This window comes from Cylas formicarius, unplaced genomic scaffold, assembly GCF_029955315.1.
Source record: "Cylas formicarius isolate icCylForm1 unplaced genomic scaffold, icCylForm1.1 PGA_scaffold_6__28_contigs__length_40554024, whole genome shotgun sequence".
NCBI lineage: Eukaryota > Metazoa > Arthropoda > Insecta > Coleoptera > Brentidae > Cylas > Cylas formicarius.
The window spans coordinates 29,682,594-29,707,636 of NW_026844347.1; the positions used below are offsets into that span (position 1 = coordinate 29,682,594).

At 34.9% G+C, this 25,043-nt stretch overlaps 1 protein-coding gene across 5 annotated transcripts in view; it reads right to left on the reverse strand.

Moving 5' to 3' along the window:
- Positions 1–25,043, reverse strand: part of LOC132703142 (myelin transcription factor 1) — a 456,348-nt gene that overhangs the window by 137,962 nt on the left and 293,343 nt on the right. The gene's annotated exons all lie outside the window — the stretch shown is intronic.

The following is a 25,043-nucleotide window of genomic DNA, read 5'->3' on the forward strand; positions in this document are numbered from 1 at the left end:
TTAGATGTTCACATCACAAGGACCGAAGATGGACACTTGGAACACACTGTCTATAGAAAACCAACACACACTAATAGATATCTGAACGCTAAATCTCATCACCACCCATCACAGATACAGGCAGTGGCAAATACATTAATTGCTCGGTCCTTCAGGCTCACAAACGAGAGGAACAGAGATAAAGAACTGAAGAAAATTAGTACCTGTCTTCAACAAAACGGATACCAAAGGCGCACCATCAGCAAGGCAATCAGTAAACAACAACAGCCGCAGCAGAGAGTGCAGGACGAGACCCAACGAAGATCGATCGCTGTCCTGCCATACATCAAGGGGGTTACTGACAAAATCGGCCGAATATTACGGAAACACGACATATCAACGGCATACAAACCTGACCATACCATCGGAGCAATACTAAGAAACCCAAAACAAAAAATTACTCTGGAAAACCAAGGAGTATACAGTGTAGCATGCGGATCGTGCAGCCTGACGTATGTGGGACAGACCAACAGAAGGATTTCAGCCAGGCTCGAGGAACATCGTTTAGCCATAAGAAACAAACAAACAACATCTGCTTTGTTTCAGCACCAACATCAGACAGGCCATAAAATTGATTTCGGCACTTGCAAACAAATAGCTAATATTCCTGATTTTAGGACTAGGATTATACGAGAGGCCATCGAAATAGAAAAGTCCGGACACCTCAATACGAGAGACGACGCTCTGCATTTATCCAACACGTGGAGAACGATAATCAAACAGCAGAGCGATGCGCAGCAGCCAACGGGGACATCGCAACTACGATCGGGCGAAATTAACAACGCGACAATTCAGGGGGCGGAGCCACCTCCCCCCACGCACAAGCAGCACCGTTACCATCTCCGGCGCAGAGTATAAATACCGCACGCACCGCCGATAACCTCCCAGTGTTCGAAGTGTTTTCGGAGCGCGAGCATTGAAGATGCAAAGTGAGATTTTGGCGAAACGTCTGCAGGATTCCAGTCGGATGCAAGATTTGCAGGATTCCAGTCGGATGCAGGATTCCAGTCGGAGTTCAACGAGCGAACGGATGATATCCCGGAATATAGTGTCATCACATTTTTCCATCCGTGAATCAATACGTGAGAATATCATACACCTTTACGGGAAGGAGATCTTTACAGCCACCAAGTGTTATGAAAAACTAAGACAAAGGAGGGTTATTTCGCTGTGCAACTTGAATTTTCTTAAAAGAGAACTTGCTGCCAACATTTACAAGGTTGTCTTATCACACACGCACCAGAAAGACACAAGCTATCCTGGACAAAGCTAGCAAGGCCCTACTCCAAGACCAGATCAGGCGGACCCGGTACGAAATTAGTGAGACTGAGCTACAACTTTTCAGACTCCACCTGAAACTGAGCAACAAGATCCATCAGTTGCTGTGGGACCGCATAGAATTGTTAACATCATGGCGCACTGAGAAAGACAAGGACATCACGTCAAAAAAACTGTGGAAGAAATTAGAAATCCTTCAGTCAAATTCCAAAAAATCAGGACAAGTGCCAAATACAAACCGAAGCAGTACAGTTCATAATATTTCAGCATACCATCTTTCCGATACAGAAGTCAGCGTACTGAATAAAGGATTTAACTACGCAATAGCTCCAAAAAGAGTACCCGTCGAAGAGATCGTTTCCAACGTCGAAGCAAGTCTTTCCACCATAGACGAACAAGATGCGGAGTTAATTAGGCAAGATGTCGCCAGAGTCTTAAGACAGTCAAAACCACCGCAACCAAACTTAAGCAGAGAAGAAATGCAAGCCTTAAGGAATCTAAACAAAAACGAAAACATTCTAATAATGCCAGCAGACAAAGGAAATGCCACTGTCGTCATGAATACGTCGGATTATAATGCAAAATTGGAGGATATTTTGAACGACCCAATATACAAACTAGTCACCAGAGATCCCACGACATATTTGGAAAAAACAACTAAGTCCAAAATTCTCGATTCATCAATAAACGAGGATACAAAGAAGAAACTTATTCCGAGGGAAAAATCGAGTCGTTGCCCAAAATTCTACGGGCTCCCAAAGATCCATAAGGACGGGGTTCCCCTGCGTCCAATCGTAAGCGCCTTTAACTCACCATTATGCAAGCTGGAAAAACATCTGGCCAGTGCACTTCAGCCTATAGTGGAAAAGGCAGATTCCTATGTTAAAAACTCAGAACATTTCACTCAGATTTTAGGTTCTCTCAGGATGGACAAGGACGACATTATGGCAAGTTTCGATGTCAAATCCCTCTACCCGAGTATCCGAGTATTCCAGTAGAAGAGGCACTCTTGCTTATAGAAGAAAACGAAGATCTTCCGCCATACATAATGGATCTGTCAAGACATTGCCTGAAAAACGCTTACTTTATGCACAACAGGAAAATTTACCGACAAATAGATGGAGCAGCAATGGGATCATCTCTCTCACCTGTGATTGCCAACCTCTTCATGATTTACTTCAAAAAGAAAGCAATAGAGAAGGCAAATCTGAAGCCAAAACTATGGACAAGATACGTTGATGACGTATTTGTTGTATGGCCTTTTGGCAAGGAGGAGCTTTTGAAATTCCTAGATCATCTGAATTCCATTCACCCAAGGATTCAATTTACAATAGAACTTGAAGAGGATAACAGTCTGCCCTTTTTAGATGTTCACATCACAAGGACCGAAGATGGACACTTGGAACACACTGTCTATAGAAAACCAACACACACTAATAGATATCTGAACGCTAAATCTCATCACCACCCATCACAGATACAGGCAGTGGCAAATACATTAATTGCTCGGTCCTTCAGGCTCACAAACGAGAGGAACAGAGATAAAGAACTGAAGAAAATTAGTACCTGTCTTCAACAAAACGGATACCAAAGGCGCACCATCAGCAAGGCAATCAGTAAACAACAACAGCCGCAGCAGAGAGTGCAGGACGAGACCCAACGAAGATCGATCGCTGTCCTGCCATACATCAAGGGGGTTACTGACAAAATCGGCCGAATATTACGGAAACACGACATATCAACGGCATACAAACCTGACCATACCATCGGAGCAATACTAAGAAACCCAAAACAAAAAATTACTCTGGAAAACCAAGGAGTATACAGTGTAGCATGCGGATCGTGCAGCCTGACGTATGTGGGACAGACCAACAGAAGGATTTCAGCCAGGCTCGAGGAACATCGTTTAGCCATAAGAAACAAACAAACAACATCTGCTTTGTTTCAGCACCAACATCAGACAGGCCATAAAATTGATTTCGGCACTTGCAAACAAATAGCTAATATTCCTGATTTTAGGACTAGGATTATACGAGAGGCCATCGAAATAGAAAAGTCCGGACACCTCAATACGAGAGACGACGCTCTGCATTTATCCAACACGTGGAGAACGATAATCAAACAGCAGAGCGATGCGCAGCAGCCAACGGGGACATCGCAACTACGATCGGGCGAAATTAACAACGCGACAATTCAGGGGGCGGAGCCACCTCCCCCCACGCACAAGCAGCACCGTTACCATCTCCGGCGCAGAGTATAAATACCGCACGCACCGCCGATAACCTCCCAGTGTTCGAAGTGTTTTCGGAGCGCGAGCATTGAAGATGCCAAGTGAGATTTTGGCGAAACGTCTGCAGGATTCCAGTCGGATGCAAGATTTGCAGGATTCCAGTCGGATGCAGGATTCCAGTCGGAGTTCAACGAGCGAACGGATGATATCCCGGAATATAGTGTCATCATATATATATATATATATATATATATATATATATATATATATATATATATATATATATATATATATATATATATATATATATATATATATATATATATATATATATATATATATATATATATATATATATATATATATATATATATATATATATATATATATATATATATATATATATATATATATATGATGACACTATATTCCGGGATATCATCCGTTCGCTCGTTGAACTCCGACTGGAATCCTGCAAATCCTGCATCCGACTGGAATCCTGCAGACGTTTCGCCAAAATCTCACTTGGCATCTTCAATGCTCGCGCTCCGAAAACACTTCGAACACTGAACAGTGTTTTCGGAGCGCGAGCATTGAAGATGCCAAGTGAGATTTTGGCGAAACGTCTGCAGGATTCCAGTCGGATGCAGGATTTGCAGGATTCCAGTCGGAGTTCAACGAGCGAACGGATGATATCCCGGAATATAGTGTCATCACATTTTTCCATCCGTGAATCAATACGTGAGAATATATATATATATATATATATATATATATATATATATATATATATATATATATATATATATATATATATATATATATATATATATATATATATATATATATATATATATATATATATATATATATATATATATATATATATATATATATATATATATATGATGATGGTCTCGAGATAGAAAAGTCCGGACACCTGAATACGAGAGACGACGCTCTACATTTATCCAATACGTGGAGAACGATAATCAAACAGCAGAGCGATACGCAGCAGCCAACGGGGACATCGCAACTACGATCGGGCGAAATTAACAACGCGACAATTCGGGGGGCGGAGCCAGCTCCCCCCCGCACTAGCAGCACAGTTACCATCACCGGCACAGGGTATAAATACCGCACGCACCGCCGATAACCTCCCAGTGTTCGAAGTGTTTTCGGAGCGCGAGAATTGAAGATGTCAAGTGAGATTTTGGCGAAACGTCTGCAGGATTCCAGTCGGATGCAGGACTCCAGTCGGAGTTCAACAAGCGAACGGATGATATCCCGGAATATAGTGTCATCACATTATATATATATATATATATATATATATATATATATATATATATATATATATATATATATATATATATATATATATATATATATATATATATATATATATATATATATATATATATATATATATATATATATATATATATATATATATATATATATATATATATATATATATATATATATATATTCATGAAAATAATAATTTTTGAGTTTGGCATGGTGAGTGTTTAAATCGTTATAGATTTCAAAAAAAAAGAAAACACTGTCATTGACTTGGAATAAAAATTATTAAAGATTTGAAAGAAAACTATTAACAAATTTTTGGTTAACGAAAGTCATTTGAATTTTGTGGGAGTAAGTCCTAAAGCATCGACCCTACAATATCATTGGATTTCAAATTCGAAAGGGGTCCGTTTTGAGTCCATTACAGTGTTTATGAAAATATTTGTAGAATATGGATCATCGTCACAAACTTTGAAAAACTTCCCTATCTTGCGTCCTTTTAATATAATTCTCCAATGGAACCACCCTATATATATGTTTATCGAATGTAAATGCCTAAATTTATAAACCGCCGAATATATAAATACTCGTTTCCGCAAGGAAAAAATATATAATCGCCTATTTAATTCAGCAAACAGCATGAAGTGTTTGTCAACACAAGGGAGGGTTCCGGAAGGTCTGAATTGTGCATATCACAGATGGAAATACCCTATTTAAATGCAAATTCTATATTTGTCACCTTAAGAAGAAAAAAGTTCGATCTTTCGGGCGAGTTTGCATATTTCCCCGAAGACTCTGCCGCTTAGGTGGGCAACCACCGCCGGCTTCCGCGCCTTAAAACCGTGTTACAACTTATTTTTGATACGCGAGTAACAGGATGACTAATTATTTGGCATTTCTCTTGCCGTCTCGTGCCCCACGCGGAAACCACTTTTTATTTCGCCATGAATAATAGGCGTCTCTTTATTTTATCGGTGTCTTTTTGTCACACAAAAATTACCGGAGCGGAAGAGGGAAAACCGGAGAATTATTTAAAAATTTATGAAGAGTTACCACCATAATTCATGCTAATAGCGCATCAAATTTTGCTAGAGAATAAGTCACTAGAATCCCAAATACCACACAGCAGACAAGTTTAAAACAAGGCTTGATGATATTGACGGTCAAGGCAAGGCAAATCATCTCAATTTAGGTCAAAATCAAAAGACAGTGTGTTTGTTGTTATATTCATATAATAAATTATCTAATTTTGGCGTTTAGTAAAGCCCAAGGACGAAAATATTAAATTTTAGAACCTAGCTCGGTCCTAAGGGAGCTTTACCTCTTTTGTTGGAGGCATTTGCTAATAATATTTTTCCACCTTTTCTGGCAGCTACCTGTCTCCGACGACGCGGTCTCTGTGTCCGATAGCAAAAATTTTGCAAAATGCTAGCTTTAAGCAAGGCTTAATACCGTAAATAATGGTAGGTCTACTGACAGACCCCTGCGGCTTGAAATGCATCTAAGCCTAATGGGAATGAAAGAAAACACCGAATGCATATGCAATGCAGATTCAGTGAAGAAATAATCACACACGCACTGTATACAATGTACACCAAGGAACCATTATCCAAGTCGTGGAATGTAATCAGAGAAACGAAAATAGATAAAGATCTCTAGCTTCCCAAATCTTTCCATTTAATGCAAATCTTAATGCCGAATGCCGATTAAATAGAGTTATCGGTGTTTTTTTTTGAAGACTTAAATAAAAATCTTTTAGTGAGTCTGGAAAAAAATCCTTTTCATAGATCTTTTATGTGGCGAATTTTTTAGTTTATTCATGCCCGACCCATAGTAAATTTAGACCAAAATTTTTAAAACCTCATTATTTTTCATCAATCGTTTCTGAGAATATCGACTATTTGAACTCTTCTTATTTTCAAATGTGCACTGAAAACGAATCCTAATACCTATATATTTCACAATTTTAAGCTACGTTAACATTTAAGAATTCATTTTGATGAGCAAAATCCCAGTCATAAATTCAATAAACGAAATTCACTGGAAAATATATTTAAATATGAGGAAAAATTTAGTTTGCTGCTTTGTTCTCTTTTTAGCTGAAACGAATTTTTTCACTGTCATAGTTTATTATAATAATTTTTATTTTTTGGTACGTGGTATATATCAGTTTATTTTTGTTTTAGTTTTGACAATATCCAAATATGTGTACACCCAAGTCTATATCGAAATAAATTAAATAAATTGTTATTGAATTTGAATTTAGAATTAAGCTTCATAATTGCAGAAAGATCAAACCTTTCTGGAAACTTAGATATTGACTTGTTTCAAGGTCGCACATAGCCCATACTAGTAACAGATGATTAGAAAATAATAAATATGTAATTACAAAAAGTTATCATTTGCTATCGTGAATAAAATAAATCCCATCGCAGAAAGTTATATAGAACAAGGGGCGCAAAATTTTGTGGTAACAAGTACTAAACTAAAGAGGCTTTGGGTACCTTCTTTAAAGATTACCATCAATCAACAGATTTGTCCGTTGAATAAGGTAACAGATAGATTCTATTAACAACGAGCTAAATTGCAAATTTAAATATAATTTTGGTCCTATCAATGATGGGATAGTGAAAAATGTAGGTCATAAATGGTCCGACTCTGAAAAATGTCGAGAAGACGCTGATTAGAGATTAATTGAAATTACAAAAGGACAAAAAATAGGGTACCTAATTCTTCGTTAATATCTGGTCCCCGTTTTGCGCAGTTTTAGCCTGCGTCACTTGCGTATACCCTTTCCTTTGACTTTTTGCGATGCCGGTAGACTCTTTAAACCAGGAGGGGCTCAAAATGGACGGTAAAAATTATAATCTTTCTGAAGAACGGCCCCATTTAAAGGGATTTCATTTCGTTTAATTAAGAACGTATACCGTCCATCCTTTTAACTTGTAAATCTCATTGTCACATCCCGACCATGTCTACATTGAAATTGATAAAACTTACCCGTATAATACAAGGGGCTTCTGTTTTTCATTTCGTACGAAATTTGCCAGTCGAAACCCTTCTTTTATCTCTGAATATATTTCCCCCAGTAAGTATTTTGGTGCAACTTTATGTTTCCCAAAACATGAAAACCAAAAGGTTCCAATAAGAATGTATTTGTAGTAATTTTTGGTGAATTTTCAACTAGAACTAGTAAAAAATAAATCTGAAAACCAAAAATATTCCTTTTTCCGCCAAGAGTCAAGGATAACTTTATAATATACAACTTAACACCATAAAAGACATTTTTCAATATTATATTATTACGATTATGTATTTAGTAATTTTACGATCATTAAAAAAAAACGTTTTTTAAACTCCCGTCTGTAAAGTATCTAATTACACACCGATCTAGCGTGCGGGAAGCGTCGCTTTACCATGTCAGTTTCGTTTTCCACGGATTCGAGCCACTTCGGACATTTCCGGGATTTTACCGCGCGGATTTGAGATCAATCGGATGTTTTCGGAGATATTTCCCACGCCTTGAATTTTGACGTTTGTCAATTCTGACGGTCATATCAGTGAATGTATTCGTAGAATCGTAGAATCGTAGAAGAAGTATATTATGCAATACGTTCGCAATATATATATATATATATATATATATATATATATATATATATATATATATATATATATATATATATATATATATATATATATATATATATATATATATATATATATATATATATATATATATATAAGATGGATATGGTTAATTTTGAAGCCAAAACAAAAATGAAATAAATGCGAGTTCTTATTACCCGCATGATATGAAGTAATTTAATAGAGATTTAGTTTAGTTTCATTTATTCTTTGGTCGATCAAGACTTGTCTGGCTAAATTGAGAATGGTGCCCACGTGTGAAAACAAAAAATTTCTTTAATCGTTATAGTTAATTCAGTATAATTAAAATGAAATATTGAAAATCAACGTTTGCTAAACTCGTAGAATTAACATAATCGGCTATTAATAAAAACGGCATAAATATTCTTAGTTGCAGATTATGTCATAACCAGGTGCCATTTTTCCGCGTTTAATTACTGCGAAGGGCGTTGTGGCAATCTGCTATTCGTCATTGCGGTAAATTTATTGTAGCTCAAAATAATATGCTGCCAGACTATTACCACGATAAATTGTGCATGCAGAATACTATCGATTATCTACTATCGATATATTCAATTTTCGAATTTTCTCGACATTTGGATTTGGATTTGGATGGATATTTGGATATGAAGTCACCCTTCCGTTTGTTGTTATTTTACTCACCCCCGATTAATTGTAGCGCGGCACACCACCAATTTTGAAATTCAAGCTCTCCAAAATATTGATGGGATACGGAGGGATTTGAATTATTTTTGCATTTCTTTTTATAGCTTGCATACTCGAACCTTCTTCTTGTGTCTATTCGGAAGGGAGCAAATGTATCGCGTTGTATCTTAATAGTTTTCACAAGGAAATAGCGAAGCGCGTATAAACGTAACTGTAACGGAATCAGCAGTCCCAAAATATTTTTCCTAGTTGCTTCATAAGTTCCTGTATTATTAGCATTGGGAGGGGCCTCTATACCTCTAGTGTACTATATGGACAGAACTAATAAACTTAAGGAACAGCCGATAATTCAAACTCTTGGCTAAAGTACTAGGAAACGTCTTGGAAAGTCTCAGAGAGTATTATTATGAGAAATGTTATAGCTAGCTTGGAATTTTAGAAACACGGTGATTTTGGAAAGGTTGGATTTATGCGTTTCCTTATCGAAGAGGTGAAAACTTATCTTGATAGGATTTCTTTACTTAGGATCCAGTGGCGTAACCAGTTTTCTTCTCAAGCTGACAAATTTTGATATACCAATTAAACCTGTTTTTTATAGGAACGCCCCGTATGTCTTTTAATAATTTTAATTAATTTTTCTGAGCTTTTCGAAAATATGTAACACACATATTTCAAATACGAAGCACTTTTTCTTTTCTAAGGTTAAAAAAATTGTCCCGTTTTTCTATATACATTAGTTGTCATACATTTGTGACATCGTCATCTTCCTTTTGGTATGAGCAATGTTAACTCAATATAACGCAATTATAAAAACTTGGATATAATACTTTAATTTAATTTAATTTAATTATCAATGCGCATTTAATAGAGCACAAATACAAGTTTATTTTGACGTTAACTATATTTCCAGTGGAATACTAATAAAAAATTTAAAATACATATTATAACACATTTTTAGAAAACTTATAACAAGCCAAATTAAATTATTAAAAGACGTATGGGATGTTTCATTAGAAAATACAAGTTTAGTTTGTATATCAAAATTTGAAATCATCAGAAGAAAACTGAATACGTAAAAACCACTATACAAATCAGTTTTTAGCTTTTCCATAAGATTAAGCATAACCTCCCTACATTAAAGTAAAACAGATATTTTTTTTTACATACACTTCACAACGCTTACAGGAACTGATAGATTACATTGTGGAATTAGGTGAGCAATATGGCCGGAAAATAAATACAGCAGTAGCAAAGGTGATGGTTATCAGTAGAAATCAAAACTCATCAGTCATTATAGCAAGTAACAAAGTTTTAATATCTTGAGTGCTGGATTACCCAAAACCTTGACCCGGAGACCGGAATTCCTTTCTGAGAATGAAGACATTCCTAACAAATACCACCTTGTCACTGTCTATATGACACGCAAACTTGGACAATGGGAAAGAGAATAATGCAGCGACGGGAAGCATTTGAAATGTGGATCTTCAACAGATTTTTAAAGGTAAATACTATGGACAAAACGAATGGAAGAATGATGGGAACAGACTTGGACAACTTGGACAAAATGTGAAACGACAAAAAACTATTTACCTAGGACATATATGCAAAGAGGCTCCGGAAGATGACAATGTTCATAGCTTAAAAATATAAGAATGTCGACAAGATTAGAAACATACACTCTAACAGTAAGGAATAAAGAAGAGCTTGTTGGCATTACCGCCAACCTTGGGAAATGAAGAAGATACGTAAAGAAGAACTACTAACATTTTCCAAAAATGGAAAATTTCCAAAATCACTCTAAATCTAAAAATCGAAGAAAACGTTTTTGTTTGAGCAACTGTTCATTCAACATTACTAAGGTCAGTACGCCGCAATACCATCAAAAATCAATTCTCTAACATTTCCATGGCCTTTCTTAACCAAAATAATGTTATCTTCTTTGACTATTTTAGACAATTTTGAAAACACATTATTGCTTTTCTATGTAATACATATATAAATGTCCTTGTATCCGTCCGTTGTATTATATGAAAACGACTATTTTATTCAGTTGAAGTAGGTACCGAAGGGACCCCCTCACCCTTCTCCGGTCTGAAGCAAAACACCTCCCAGCGCTTAAATTTTGCATCCCACACTTTATCTTCGCCCGACGCTGTTTGCCCTGGGCATAAAAAGCGGCGAGAAGCAAGTCATAACATTGTGAGGCAGAAGTGGGAGCGGACCGTGATGTTTTCATAAATCAGAAATCATTTGCGCCTTAATTTCGCGGTGGAGACTTTCTCTTCGAGAAAAGGAGGGGGGCGCCTCGCGGTCTGCGAGTATGGGACCGCGTCGGGAAACTCATATTGGCCACTTTCCGTTCCCCCGGCACAGATTAAGACGGCTTCCTTGTTAAATATTCATGCGCCAGAAGGGCACAGAGATAAAAATAAAAACGTAGCATCTTCTTAGTTTGGGGCGAGTTGGCACGTAAACACTTGGGAAAATGATACCGAGGTGGCGAGCACGGGGATCAAATGAGCCTAAAAGATGGCAGATATACCTTTGACAGATACGTGTAAATTTGAAAGAGAGACCCTCGGCATTTTATAGGACCGCATATACATTATCCTTAATTTGACAAATTGATGAAGGAGGATCAGCAACCGTGAATCCTTCACACTTACAATTAAAGAAATGTTCATATTTTGGTTAAAAAAAATCAGTATTCTAAGAGGGACAAGAACTATGTGTATTTTAAACGTTAAGAAAATGTATCCTGTGGACCATTGTGTGACTACAATATGAATATTGAAGAAGATTTAAGCTGCCTTAATATATACACTGTTTAATTTTCTAGACAAAGTAGAGTCTCTTGTGGATAAACTTTGAATTGCCATCTAGTTTCCTTTTAAAGATCTTTTTGGTTTCTGATTATGTTTGAACGAAAAATATGGGGCGTATCTAGTTATCTGAGTTCAATATTCCAGCTGTCCAGCTGTCCAGCTGTGACACAAAGTTATTCTGGTGTATCTGCTACAATCTGTGTCGATTAAACATGATTTTGCGAACCAGCCGAAATTTACTTGAACATTTATCAAAACGTAATGAAACAGTGTCATCTAGAATAGTTGTTTCTAGATAGCACCGATTTTTACAGGTTCATCAATTCTCTTTGGTACGACTACCTAGCTCAGGTATGGAGGGCTTTTAACTTCATGTCTTCCCGATTCAATAGCCAGTATCAATATATCGAACTACACCTAAAAGCTGTTATTATTTTAAGCGAAAGTAATAAAGAAACCGTAAATTTAAAAAAATAGAACCATCTACTTTTGAAGAGTTTAAGAGTTGAGATCTGAAGAAAATCTGGTTAGAAAAAAGACAATTCCAGAAGTGGAGAATTTGGAGGAATCCATTGTGATGGCTTTTATTCGAAGGCTTTTCCTCTAAGGATATTCCATTTACCTATTTATTTATCAACGGGAGTTTACAAAAAAAGTAGATCAGGTTAGACAGATAATAATACAAATAACTGATACTACTAAATTATTTAAGGAGTAAAAAAAAAATATTGAGGACTTGATTTAAGAAAATGTTAAATGATGCATAAGAATAAATCAGACCGTGTTTATTGGTTAGTGTATCAGTTCTGAATATAAAAATATTAATATTAATTATTATAAATTATTGCCATAATTTGTTGAGGGTTGAAAGTTATGAATTGCTATCGTTGCTCTCGTGCACTGATATAAACGTTAGTTTCAACAATAATTCAAGCATTCATACATAGTATATCCAGCAACTTAGTCATCTAGTTTAATATTTACTTGTTAGTTTTTGCAATGCCCCAAGTCCGTCACTGGCCATAAAGAAAAGACGAACGAACACGTTCGACTGAAATAAATATCTCCCCTTCGACTCCAACGAACGACAAATAACTGCTGGGGGTTGCGATAGCACATCGTGTTCTATGGACCCGACCGAATGGCTACTTTTCGATGGCATGTATGCTTACATAAATCATACCCCAATATTACCATGAGCATATTTCGTGATTTATTGGACTAATTGTGCCACTTCTATATAGAGATATCACAGACCGTCGTCTAAAACTTTAATGAAATACTGATGGTACGTGATAATATACGTTACGTTTTACTCAGGCCGGATGAAGCGGATAAACCGGTGCAGCTTATAACGTTCCGGTAATATAATTTTCTAAAATATCCCATTCGGTTTTTGCAACGTGCCTGAAAGTTTATACAATAAATTTATTTTGTTTTTTGTCTCTTTTTGTTCAATCGTAGCTTCTTTGGCTGATAAAAACAAGTGACCGTTCAAAAAAATTCATTTCACCAAGTAACCAACAAAAAAAAAAGAAAGAAAACTAGTGACTTTAATTTGACTCTCGCACAAACCAACAAAAGTTAAATTTCAAGAAAAAATCCAATAGTTTTCATACATTTTGGTCCCTATCACCCTATCACCCTGTAGATCTTTACATATTTGAAACGGACATGTGAATGTAAAAATATAAAGGGTGGTTCATAAGAAAATTTTAGTTATATATCAATAAATCGTAAACAAAACACCATCTATTTTTGACTTTTGACATTATCAAAGTCCCCATAAAAACATGCTGGGAAAATACTAAGAAATATTCCCATTAAGAAAATCTTGCATAAATATTTTATTAGCACCAGGTATAATAGCGACTATTTTTTGTTAACCAAATGAATAAAAAAAAAAGTAAACATCAAGTCTGAGACCAATTTTTGGATGTGCGTTTAGTAAGTTGGTCAGTGTGTTTAAAAATGGAGAAAGTATAGACCGCGGCAGTTGACTCCATTTTGCCCTTGTCAGGCTACGCATATAAAACAGTCTTTCTTAATTCAATGTACCCGAAAAGGGTGAAAGCATCAGTTGAATAATTCTTACGTTTCTTTGAAAAATTAATAGTAGGGAAATTAAATTTTTAATTTTCAGATCCGGTTTGATTTTCTCGGGGCGGATTTTTCATTAAAATATATTCATAATAACAGGTGCCTTTTCCCCCTGTAAAAAGTTGTCAGCCGATATTGAAAGATTCTTACGGCTCGTCCACATTCAAATATTAATTAACATTATTAACACCGGCTTTGCCCTTTCACAGAAAAAAAGTCATTACAGTAAATCATCGCTTTCTAATAAAGGCGACGAAAATTTAAGTTTCGGCCCACCCCCGCGGACTACGGTATTTTTTCCCGGCCAGAATCGGAAAGCGATTAATGCCTTTGGAAAGAAATTGTTGGTTTATTCGAACAAATTCATTGCAGAAAAATCGAAGGTGCGAAGATATAGGTTGCAGTGTTTTATTTGCTAGACACAAATTTTGAAGTGTCATTTCCTGTATCCTAATTGCCGTAAATAATTTTTCAAAAATAATTTCAAACCAATAAAGCTTAAATATGCCATTCAAAATATTTGGGTTTAATTTCAGAGCACGGTGTAACATTTTTCATTTCATAAAAATGAAAAATATTAAGGAAAATTAAATAAGATATAACTTATTTTCTTAAATATAAATAAAAATAAACTACTCCACAGATTAAGTGCAACAAACCGGTACCTTGTGTTGGAAAAACGTTGAAAACAAATTTTAAAATCAAACATCGGTCTACAAATTGAATGAAGTCTATCCTACATTTCATGAAATAGTATTTATATTTGGCTCACAGTAAAAGTTTGTTTGGAAGACAAAAAATCTAAATTGGCACTATTTAAACGAAACGTTCCATTTTAAAAAACGCTCTGTTGGAGAAAACTTAAAAAGGATGCCCCTACAAGAACTGAAAGTCTGAAAGAATATTATTATTGAGAAGAGCATTTGAATCTGTCGACGATATCTCTGAATCATCTATGTGCTTTTCATTTATTCTCTTTTTATTTTAATTTTGGTTTTACTTGTAGTGTATTGGTATCGATAAGAAATTTTTTTTCGGCTTAACCGGCCTGGACTCGTATAATAGGCGGGCATAGGTTTGCCTATTTAAAACGGGCAGAGGGAGAAGGCCACAGCCCGCGCTTTAAGAAGGAGGAATGAGGGTGAGTTTTGAATCAATATTTGATTGCGGGAATTAGTGCTTTATCTGGATTCAGCAGACCTCTCAGCCTTGATGAAGGTTCCGTTGATTGTTTGACAGAGGCCATGTATACGCGTGAAGAATTAACGAGAGACCCGGAGTGGTCACTCGAACAGCTCCGCAAAGTCCAGTACAAGATGCAATCAGCGGTCAATCCCGACTTTGGCTCCAGGCCAATAACTTGGGAGAGTGCATAAATGTATGACGGCCGTGAGACTGAATAGTTCGCACAACTTCCGAGTTTATGGCTAATCGTGGAACTAATTAAATGTTTAGTATTTAGAATGCTACGAGCGAAGAACTATACTGTTTCTATAGTAAGTTTACAGGGACGTTATCGAGAGTAATTTTTATCAACAAGGCCGGTTAGGAGTTTTAGCTGTTTCTTTAAAACATAAGACGTTTAACAAAAATCACTAGAATAAAACTCAGCAGTATATCTTTTTTTAGTTATTTCAGAATTAAACTTTTAGAACTTTGTGCACAACAATTTGTTATATTGTTGGCTCAATATTTCGACAATGAAAGAAATAGGGCATGATTATTTGCACATGATATATGCACCGCCAACATTATCATCGTCTGCTACTCACGGATGCTTTCAAATTTACCATTACCTTTATAAACTTTATTTTCCTTCATATTCTTCTACAATACTTCGTTACGTGCTGTTTGGACAAATGTGAAACAATTTGTTTATAGACAACATAAACTTTCTCACCTTCAGTACTCACCTAAAATCACCTAGATGGTAAATATTATCTTATAACTTATTTCTTAATAGCGATTTCATCGTAGAAATATTTTTTTAAAATTTAACTAGCAAATAAACTTTATCGTCTTCAGTATTCACAAATATTATCTTATAACCTTATAACATAATTTTTTAACTAACAGAAGTATTTTTTAAATTTAAATAACAAATACAGTTTCTTGCCTGCAGTACTAAAATTGCCTAAACAGTAAATATTGTCTTATAATTTATATGTTTTTATTTTTACATTTTTAATCACGATATCAGGCTCAGAAATGCTTTTTTAAATTTAAATAATAAATAAACTTTCTCGCCTTCAGTACTTACATAAAATTACTTAACTTGTAAATATTATCTCATTATATAACCTTAAAACATATTTTGTAAGTATTTTTTATCATGATGTTAAAAATGCTTTTATTAAGTTAAATAACAAATAAAGTTTCCCGCCTTCAGTACTTATATAAAATTACTTTACTGGTAAATATTATCTCATTATATAACCTTAAACATATTTTTGAATATTTTTAATAACGATGTCAGTGTCATGGATCCGAGCCACGTCGGACATTTTCGGAATTTTAGCACACGGGATTGTGAGCAATCGGATGTTTTCGGAGATATTTCCCCGGAATTTTGACGTTTGTCATTCTGACGGTCATGTCAGTGAATGTATTCGTGTTGTTTTGCGAAAATATATCGAACAAGTAATGGTCGTAGAAAAAGTATAGTATGCAACACGTTTTAAGTCACTGGTATATTAAATACTCACTCGGCTCGTCTCAAATAAACTCGTGAATCAAATGCCGTTTACCGCACTTGTTGCATAATATACTATTTTAAATTTAAACTTAATAAACTTTCTCGAATTCAGTATTTACCTAACTGGTAAATATTATCTCATTATATAACCATATAACATATTTTTTAAATATTTTTTATAACGACGTCGGGGTCAGAAATACTTTTTTAAATTTAAATAATAAATAAACTGAAGGCGGGATCAGTACTTACCTAAAATTACCTTAACGGTAAATATTATTTTATAATCTTATAACAATTTTTTTTTTATATATTTTCACGATGTCAAAGTCAGAAGTTTATTTTTAATTAAATTCCCGTGAATTTACAAAAAAGTTTGTAGCTACGGCAAAATAACATGCCGGGCAGATGAAAACGTTGTTATTCCATTAAAAACTTTAAAAGCTTCAATTTCTGGCCTTTTTCAAATACACTTCGGCGTAGCATTTTGCGAATGTATGACATATTTTGTTTACTGACCCTCTATAGCCCGAACAGCAGATCGCGGTCCCCAAAAGGCATTGTCACGTAGTTATTTTGAATTCGAATATTTAAAGTTAGCGGCAGCACATGGTTTATTTAGATTTTAGGGTGCAGAGGAAATTACGTGTCAGAGTTTGATACAAGAGACCGAGAAAATCTGCCGCCGGTTGTTCGGGGTTTCGGTTATTTTCCAGATACAAATGAGCCCGAAGAATAAACCGTTTCCTAAATTGTTTTTCCCGAAAGACCCGCCTTTACTTTGATCGATTTAATGTGTTTCAAGTTTTGGAATAAATTGTTGCCGCGATTGTAAACGACAGAAGTCAACCAACATGTGAGATCCATATTTAACCTAAATAGAACATTTTAGCCTTTTTTGCATTAGTTTCGAAACACCTTTAAAAGAATTTCTTGTTTTTCTTTTTCAATAATAAAGTGGCCATTTTTCGAGTGAATTGTTTAAATTAGATTTTTTTATTAATTGCTAGACCTTTTGCTACTACCTACCTTAGATAATCTCTTCTCAACTAGCCCGAAAGTAGGGAAGAAAGTGCAGCATACAGCAGCATAACTTAGTACATATTTTTTATTTCATTTTTATTCTCCGTGTATCGTAGGTGGTCTCTTAGATTTAAAAATTATTTTATTAGCAAAATTCTTTTATTATCGGAAAGAGTAAAATGTTAAGTGGGTAGTTTCCAGATTTCAGTTTACAGATTCTTGTAACCATAGCAACGCTAGACAATTTGATTTCTTCCATCTTTAGATTTAACCATTTTAGCAGGTATCGGTAAATTGTTGTAAAATACGGGGGTTGTTTCACATTTCGGTCGTTTTTTTACAAATCACACTTGCTGACATTTCGCCAATCATCGTGTTGGTCTTTTCAGGACTAAAACTGAAACTGTTCGGTCAATTAATGTTTTTTAATATAAGATAAAAAATATTGTTCCAACTCTTGAAGTTATAAATTACAATTACAACTACAATTTTCTTGATTTTAGTTTGTAATAGGCGAAGATGATGATCGTGCTTTTTTTAGATAAAAAAATGTACAATTCAAATTCAAATTTATTTCGTGACATTTACAATAAAACAATTGTTTTCACACGTCAACTATAAAGTATAAGATACCAAAAGATATCACAGTCTATGCATTACGTATTATAATACTAATAAATAAGCAAATACTACTAATAAAAAGTATAAAACACAAGAATGTGCAAAACAAATTAATAAAAACGAAGTTTACAAAATTTAAATAACACCTTATCTACACAAAATTCATATTTCAAAAATCAAACTCGAGATATTCTTGTATATTGTAGAAATCCCTTTCAAGTAGAATTTTTTTTAATTTCGCCATAAACGCATTCAAAATTAAATCCCTTCATTTGTTGAGTAATTTATTATATAAGACAGGACCGGAATAGTTATGAAAGTACCTGGTATGAGTCAATCTTGTAAAAGACAATTTTATATCAATTGTACCACGTGTGTTATGTTCGTGAATTTTAGTATTTGTCGTATAGAGATTAGCATTCTTCTTCACGTAAATAAGACATAATGAAATATAATATAACGTCAGAATACGGAGGCCAATAAAATATGGTCTTACGTCATCGGCATATCCTATTCCCGACAATAGTTTCACCAATCTCCTCTGTAAAGAAAATACACGATATGTATGAGCAGAATGGCCCCATATAAGTAAACCGTAAGAACACTTAGAGACAAAAAGAGAGTGGTAAGCCAACATTAACACAGACCGAGAAGATCCTTCAATGATCTAATTAAAATATATCGCAGTTAATCCTGTTACATAATTTGTCTACATGATCTTTCCACAGAAAAGTAAAATCAGTTAATTATACGGTTTTTGGTTTCTGCACTCTATTTAACTTAAATATAAAAAAAGTGCAAATAAATCCAGGCAACTTCCTTTTACGGAAAATTTGTACTAATGACAAATTTATAATAAATGACATAAATAAATTTGTTTTTTCATAGATAATTAATCAACATCCGTCGTCGTTTTAATTTTTCCATACCCAAAGTGCCGATAAAACAAAACTTTATACGCGTATAAAATTTAATATTAGAATCCATGTATAGCAATTTTCGCCGCAGAGGTTCTTAATTAAGGCGGGATACGTTCCGAAACGAGTCGATTTTCTTCGGTTTACTTTACGGTTATGATCCGATCCCGGCAGAGCTAAGGAACATGCTGTTGGCTCATTACATATCTGAATAACTGAACCGTACCGACGAAATGTTATTTTTATACGACATAAAATACTAATGGCATGTTCGAGACACAATAAGCTAAGCAAGACCCGTCGACGACTACTACGACAGTAAAACCGACGACTGCGATATCGACTACTGCCTCTCAATTACCTTGCAGCGACTGCAATTTGTTCATGCTAATTATCCGTTGACTGAAACGGTTCTTTCTTTGGTTACGATATCTGGTAAATGAACGATGACATATTTCCGATATAATTTAATGGCGTTCGTTGTATTCTTATAACTTAACTATGTAGCCTGCCTCATTGAAGTGTGAACTAATAAAGTTATTTATGAGGCTTTTTTTTGTCGAGTACGGAAAAAGATAAATGATGATGATGAGCGATTTTAGAACAATGAACAAGATAATGTCATAATTATAATAAATTAAATAACATAATATATTAAATTAATAAACATAATTTTTTTTCTGTAATATAGATATTTTCAAAATATTAAGAAATATTCACGAGTTACTGACAAAATTTAATTTTTTTTCTTTGGCAGGATACTATTTGAATGAGGTTGGAATTCAGTTGCTATGGTAAATAGTAAGTAAAATATTGGTAATAGCATATTAAGGAGAAAGTTTAAGAAACGCCAATTTAGTGACGATTTTGATTTTACACGAGCGGAGCGCAGGGCAACGCGTGACCGAATAAATTTATCAACATGTTGCATACTATACTTTTAAGTAAATTATTACTAAACAGGACGAATATATCTACTGAGTGACGTATGACGTGATCATCAGAACAAAGTTCGAAATACTATAGTTAAAATGCACTGAAATCATACGATCGCTCTCTAATCCGTAACTAAAGTACCGGAAATGGCCGATGTGTCTCGCGACAATAGGTAACGAAGCTGACGTTTTAAATGACGTTTTGCACACGCTCGATCATTGCTTAGTTGGGTATTGTGGATAGAGAGTAGAAAAAACTCATTAAAGAAAGCAATTGTCAGCAAAAGATTTTATCGTTATCTCAACAAATTTCCACTATAATTCGCAACCCATAAATCGAAGAATTTCCGGTAAAATGGCTATGGTAAATTGTTTACATTCGTAAAAAACTGCTGGCTGTTGATGTTTTCGACCTAACATTAAGTTTAAGATTTAAGATCTGGGAGAGTTAGCAATTGGCGTGTCCATCACTGCGACACAAAATATCTATTGGGACTCTCTACATAGCTATAGGCTTTATCTACAGATTCATCGACAGTGCCTCCTTAGTGGAGCTCACTGCCCATGGTTTGGATACGCCGAGCACATTGCCTTAAAACGTGTGTGGCTGTTTCATCCTCTTCTTGCTTTCAGTCTTTTCTTCCAATCAAATTAGGCTTAGATATCCTTTAAGCCACCAATGGCCCGTCAGTAGAGCTACCATTAATCTTACGCCTTTTCTTTTGCAGCTTAGCGGGCCTGCTGTAAATTTACCGAATGGGGCTCTAAGGTCTGATTTTGTTCTGGCAGATCTCTCCACCATTACTGACATTCTCTTTCCATCCACTTTTTGATGGCAGAGTTTGCAATGGGTTTAGCCTTATCCCAAACTAACTTGGATGTTATATAAATAAATAAATAATAAATGTTATATAATAAATCGCAAATGTTTTATTACGAATCTTTTCTAGTGGGGTAATCTCTGCTTGAAACACTGTTGCTTTATATATAACTTTACAATATATCACTCGTGACTAAATTGGCGTTTAATAAACTTGCTGCTTATAATGCTGTTATCAATGTTTTAGTTACTAGTTATCATAACAACCCAATTACAACCTCATTCAACTGGTATCCTGTCAAAGAAAAAAAAAACAAATTTTTATTACTTATATAATATGTTAACTTATATTACATTATAATAAAATTTTTAGTCCTGGGTTCATATATTTGGCTCCTGCTCCTTCTAGAGTTTTTGAGCCTTCTATGTATCAGATTATTTAACAAAACAGTAATTGGGTATTGTGCTGTCCATAGACAGCCATAGCACTTCATCTGCTTGTTTGGTTGCTATTTTCAACAATTGTTGGTGACACCCTGCATTTGTCGGATATTCAGTATGACCTCCAAGGCGGAGACTCCCTATCCCTTCCACGACACTTGGCTGCTTTATCGCCATTATTCTTGTCAACCAAACGAAACAAGAAAGAATAAATAAGAACTAAAAGTTCACATTTTCACGAAATTATATATTTTGACAGGACAATTGTTTCGACAACACCATGTCTTTATCAAATGTAATATTTACAAACTACCTGCTACTATATATACCGAAAAATGACCATAAAACCTTAATTAATATTGTTGCGAGACATTCAAATGTATTGCTTAACGATCAATTAGATTTAAATTCTCGCAACAACATTAATTAGGGTTTTATGTTCATTTTTCGCTATATATAGTATCAGGTAGTTTTTAAATATTACATTTGATAAAGACACGTTGTTGTCCAAACAATTGTGATGTCAAAATATATAATTTCGTGAAAATCTGAACTTTTAGTTCTTATTTATTTTGATAAATGGATTTTCATCAAGTAAAAGCCTCAAAATAAATAAGAACTAAAAGTCCAGATTTTCACGAAATTAAATATTATGACATGGCAATTGTTTCGACAACACAGTGTCTTTATCAAATGTGTTGTCAAAACAATTGTCATGTCATAATATATAATTTCGCGAAAATCTGAACTCTTAGTTCTTATTTATTTTGATAAATGGATTTTAATCAAGTAAAAGCCACCTCAGTTCAAGTGCAAGCCTCCTCAGTTCAATTTTTAAAACAAGAGAGAACACAAAGTCTTACTTATATTAAATTGCAATATTAGGTTTAGTACAAGTTAATTTTAGTACAAAATATCTTTCTTACTCGAAAAATAGGTGTTATTTTTTCTCTTCAGAAAGAGTGCAAGAAAAGATATGCTTTATTTACTTTACTTCAGATTGACTTTAAAACAACTTCAAGAATTTAGTCTAAAAATGACAATTATTTTTTTTAGTTCCAGTTTCAAAATATCAAATCATGAAAATCATCGGAAATTGTAGAAATTAAATTGTTCCTTGTAAGCAATAATTTCCTTTTGTTTTTTTTTTGTTGTTTGTTTTAAAATCAATGTTTTTGAAAATTCAAAAAAAAGTATAGAAAAAGGCAATGGGATCATTGAAATCTATCGAATTACATATTTAGCTTCCTTTGTCCCTTTCTCCATTGACACTCCATTGACTGGTTTTATCTTTATCTGCGCTAGAGAAAATGAAAGCAGATTGGATAATTTATGGGAAGCCATCCTGTCGTCCGTCTAGAAAAGGCACATTTTGCTCAATGGTATAAGTGTGCATACTAAAAAATATAATTTTTCCGTACGAGTACTGAAAGTACTTTCCCGTACTACATCTGAAATTGGAACATTTTGAGTAGATGTTTTAAATCACCCAAAAGTATTTTTTAAATTTGAAGTATGCTTCTGAAATATGCATTAATAAAACTTAATGTTTTTTTTTCGTGTTTCCCATACCTATTATCTGGATCTTTAAATTCAGTGAAAACATCGTACTCAGAATGCAACCAATCATCCGTTTAAGCAGTTTTCATTGCTTGCTAGTTGTTAATTATTTCGGAAGAAATTTTATTGTTAGAAACGCGCTATTTTGTCAAATTTAAAAAAGTTTATCCGAAACGGTCGGTTCTTGAAAAATTACGATGCGGTGGTTTGCAATCAATATATTTTTTAAAAAGGGGTCGTCTCATTGTCGCCGACGGGAGGTTGGATCTCTCTCTCTCTCTCTCTTTGGATGTCCGACGACCCCGTTATTGGATTAAAACAATTAGACGAAAGTGTAAAAATGCCCCGGAAACGTGTCTGGAACGCGGGCACGCCACTTGAACAGATTTATGATGGCGAGTGGCGCGGCGACGTCCGCCCATTTCGTAAATTACATTAAAAATTAAGCCCGGGACAATGTAGCCCAGGCAGACCCCGGTGCTTTCTCCTCGTTGCGGCGAAGCGTATGCGTTCCTTTATTAAAAGTGTGTACCCACGGCGTCGCGACAGGATGAAGTTTTAATCACCAGATAAAGGAAATCTCAGGGCGGCGGTGAAAAACAAAACCCATAGTGAGTGAAAGAGAGAGAGAGGATCTGTGGGAGCCGCAAGCCATTCTGGAGACGCGGCAGTGGATTTGAATACCGAGAGATTCGGCTTCTGTGCCTCTTACCTGCGCGACCTCTGGATATCACGATTTTATGGTATCGGCAAGAGTAAAAGAAAAACGAATTCCGAGCCAAACCCGTCCAGGGTCACTTATTCTTGAATTTTAGGGAATGGAAATATTGTGGCTAAATAACCAAAAAAGCTAGAGTAGTTAAGAATTTCTATGAAAAATGAGCGAAAACTGTACTGCCCAGAGAGAAATTCTATTCTATTGTTGATGAATGATAGAAATGGGGGAAAAGGCAAGATTACAACATAAAAATTTGTTTTTTTTTTGTGGTTTGTGCTTATTCATGATATTTTTTTTACGATATTAATATTTAGCCAAAAATCGCAATAATAATGGAGGACCTCAACCAATTTGCGTGGAATAAAATTACCGACTTTAATTTGTGGAAATTACGGTTAATAAACTTGTCGACATACAACGCTTTCTCCGTGTGCCATTTCTATGCCTCCATTTCTAGAATACAATACAATACCTTTTGGTATTCAGAGACATTTTTAGGGAATAGAAATCTTAAAATCTTCCTTGGGGAATAAAATTTTTCCTTTGTTAAAAAATGATTACACAGATTCATTTGGTACATACCGCGTGTTTCGAAAGTTACGCTGCACCGACATTAAGATTAAATATTTATTGCGATATAGGTTAAAAAAAATCATTTAGGTTTACTTTATACAAAACTTCTGGATTCCTCCTGCGTTGGTTTTTGATGAGTCGAACTTGCTGACGTTTCACCAATCATCCTGTTGGCTTCTTCAGAGCTTGACTGAAACTGCCGAAAATCCTTATTCGATAAAACTAAAATTCTTGCATGTAATCAATTCCTCTACCAATGAAAGATCCGAGAGTCCATAGAAATCTATAAACAACCTAACAATCTTAACCGCGATTCAGGTCTCTAGCTGTCACCAATATGGGAATCAATCATCCGAGACGGAGTTTATAACCCTCATTTAGCTCCGCCCCCCTCAAACAATATATAAGCAGGAACAGGGTCAAATGCGAGCCAGTTTCAGTCAAGCTCTGAAGAAACCAACAGGATGATTGGCGAAATGCCATCAAGTTCGACTCAGCAAAAACTGACAAGGGAGGAATCCAGAAGTTTTGTAAAAAGTATCATAGTTGCCTGTGGAAGTACCTTTGAAAAATTAACATTTAGGTTTGTTGAAAGAGACCAATAAAACACTGAATTTATTTCAGCTTATTGGACCACCCTACAAAA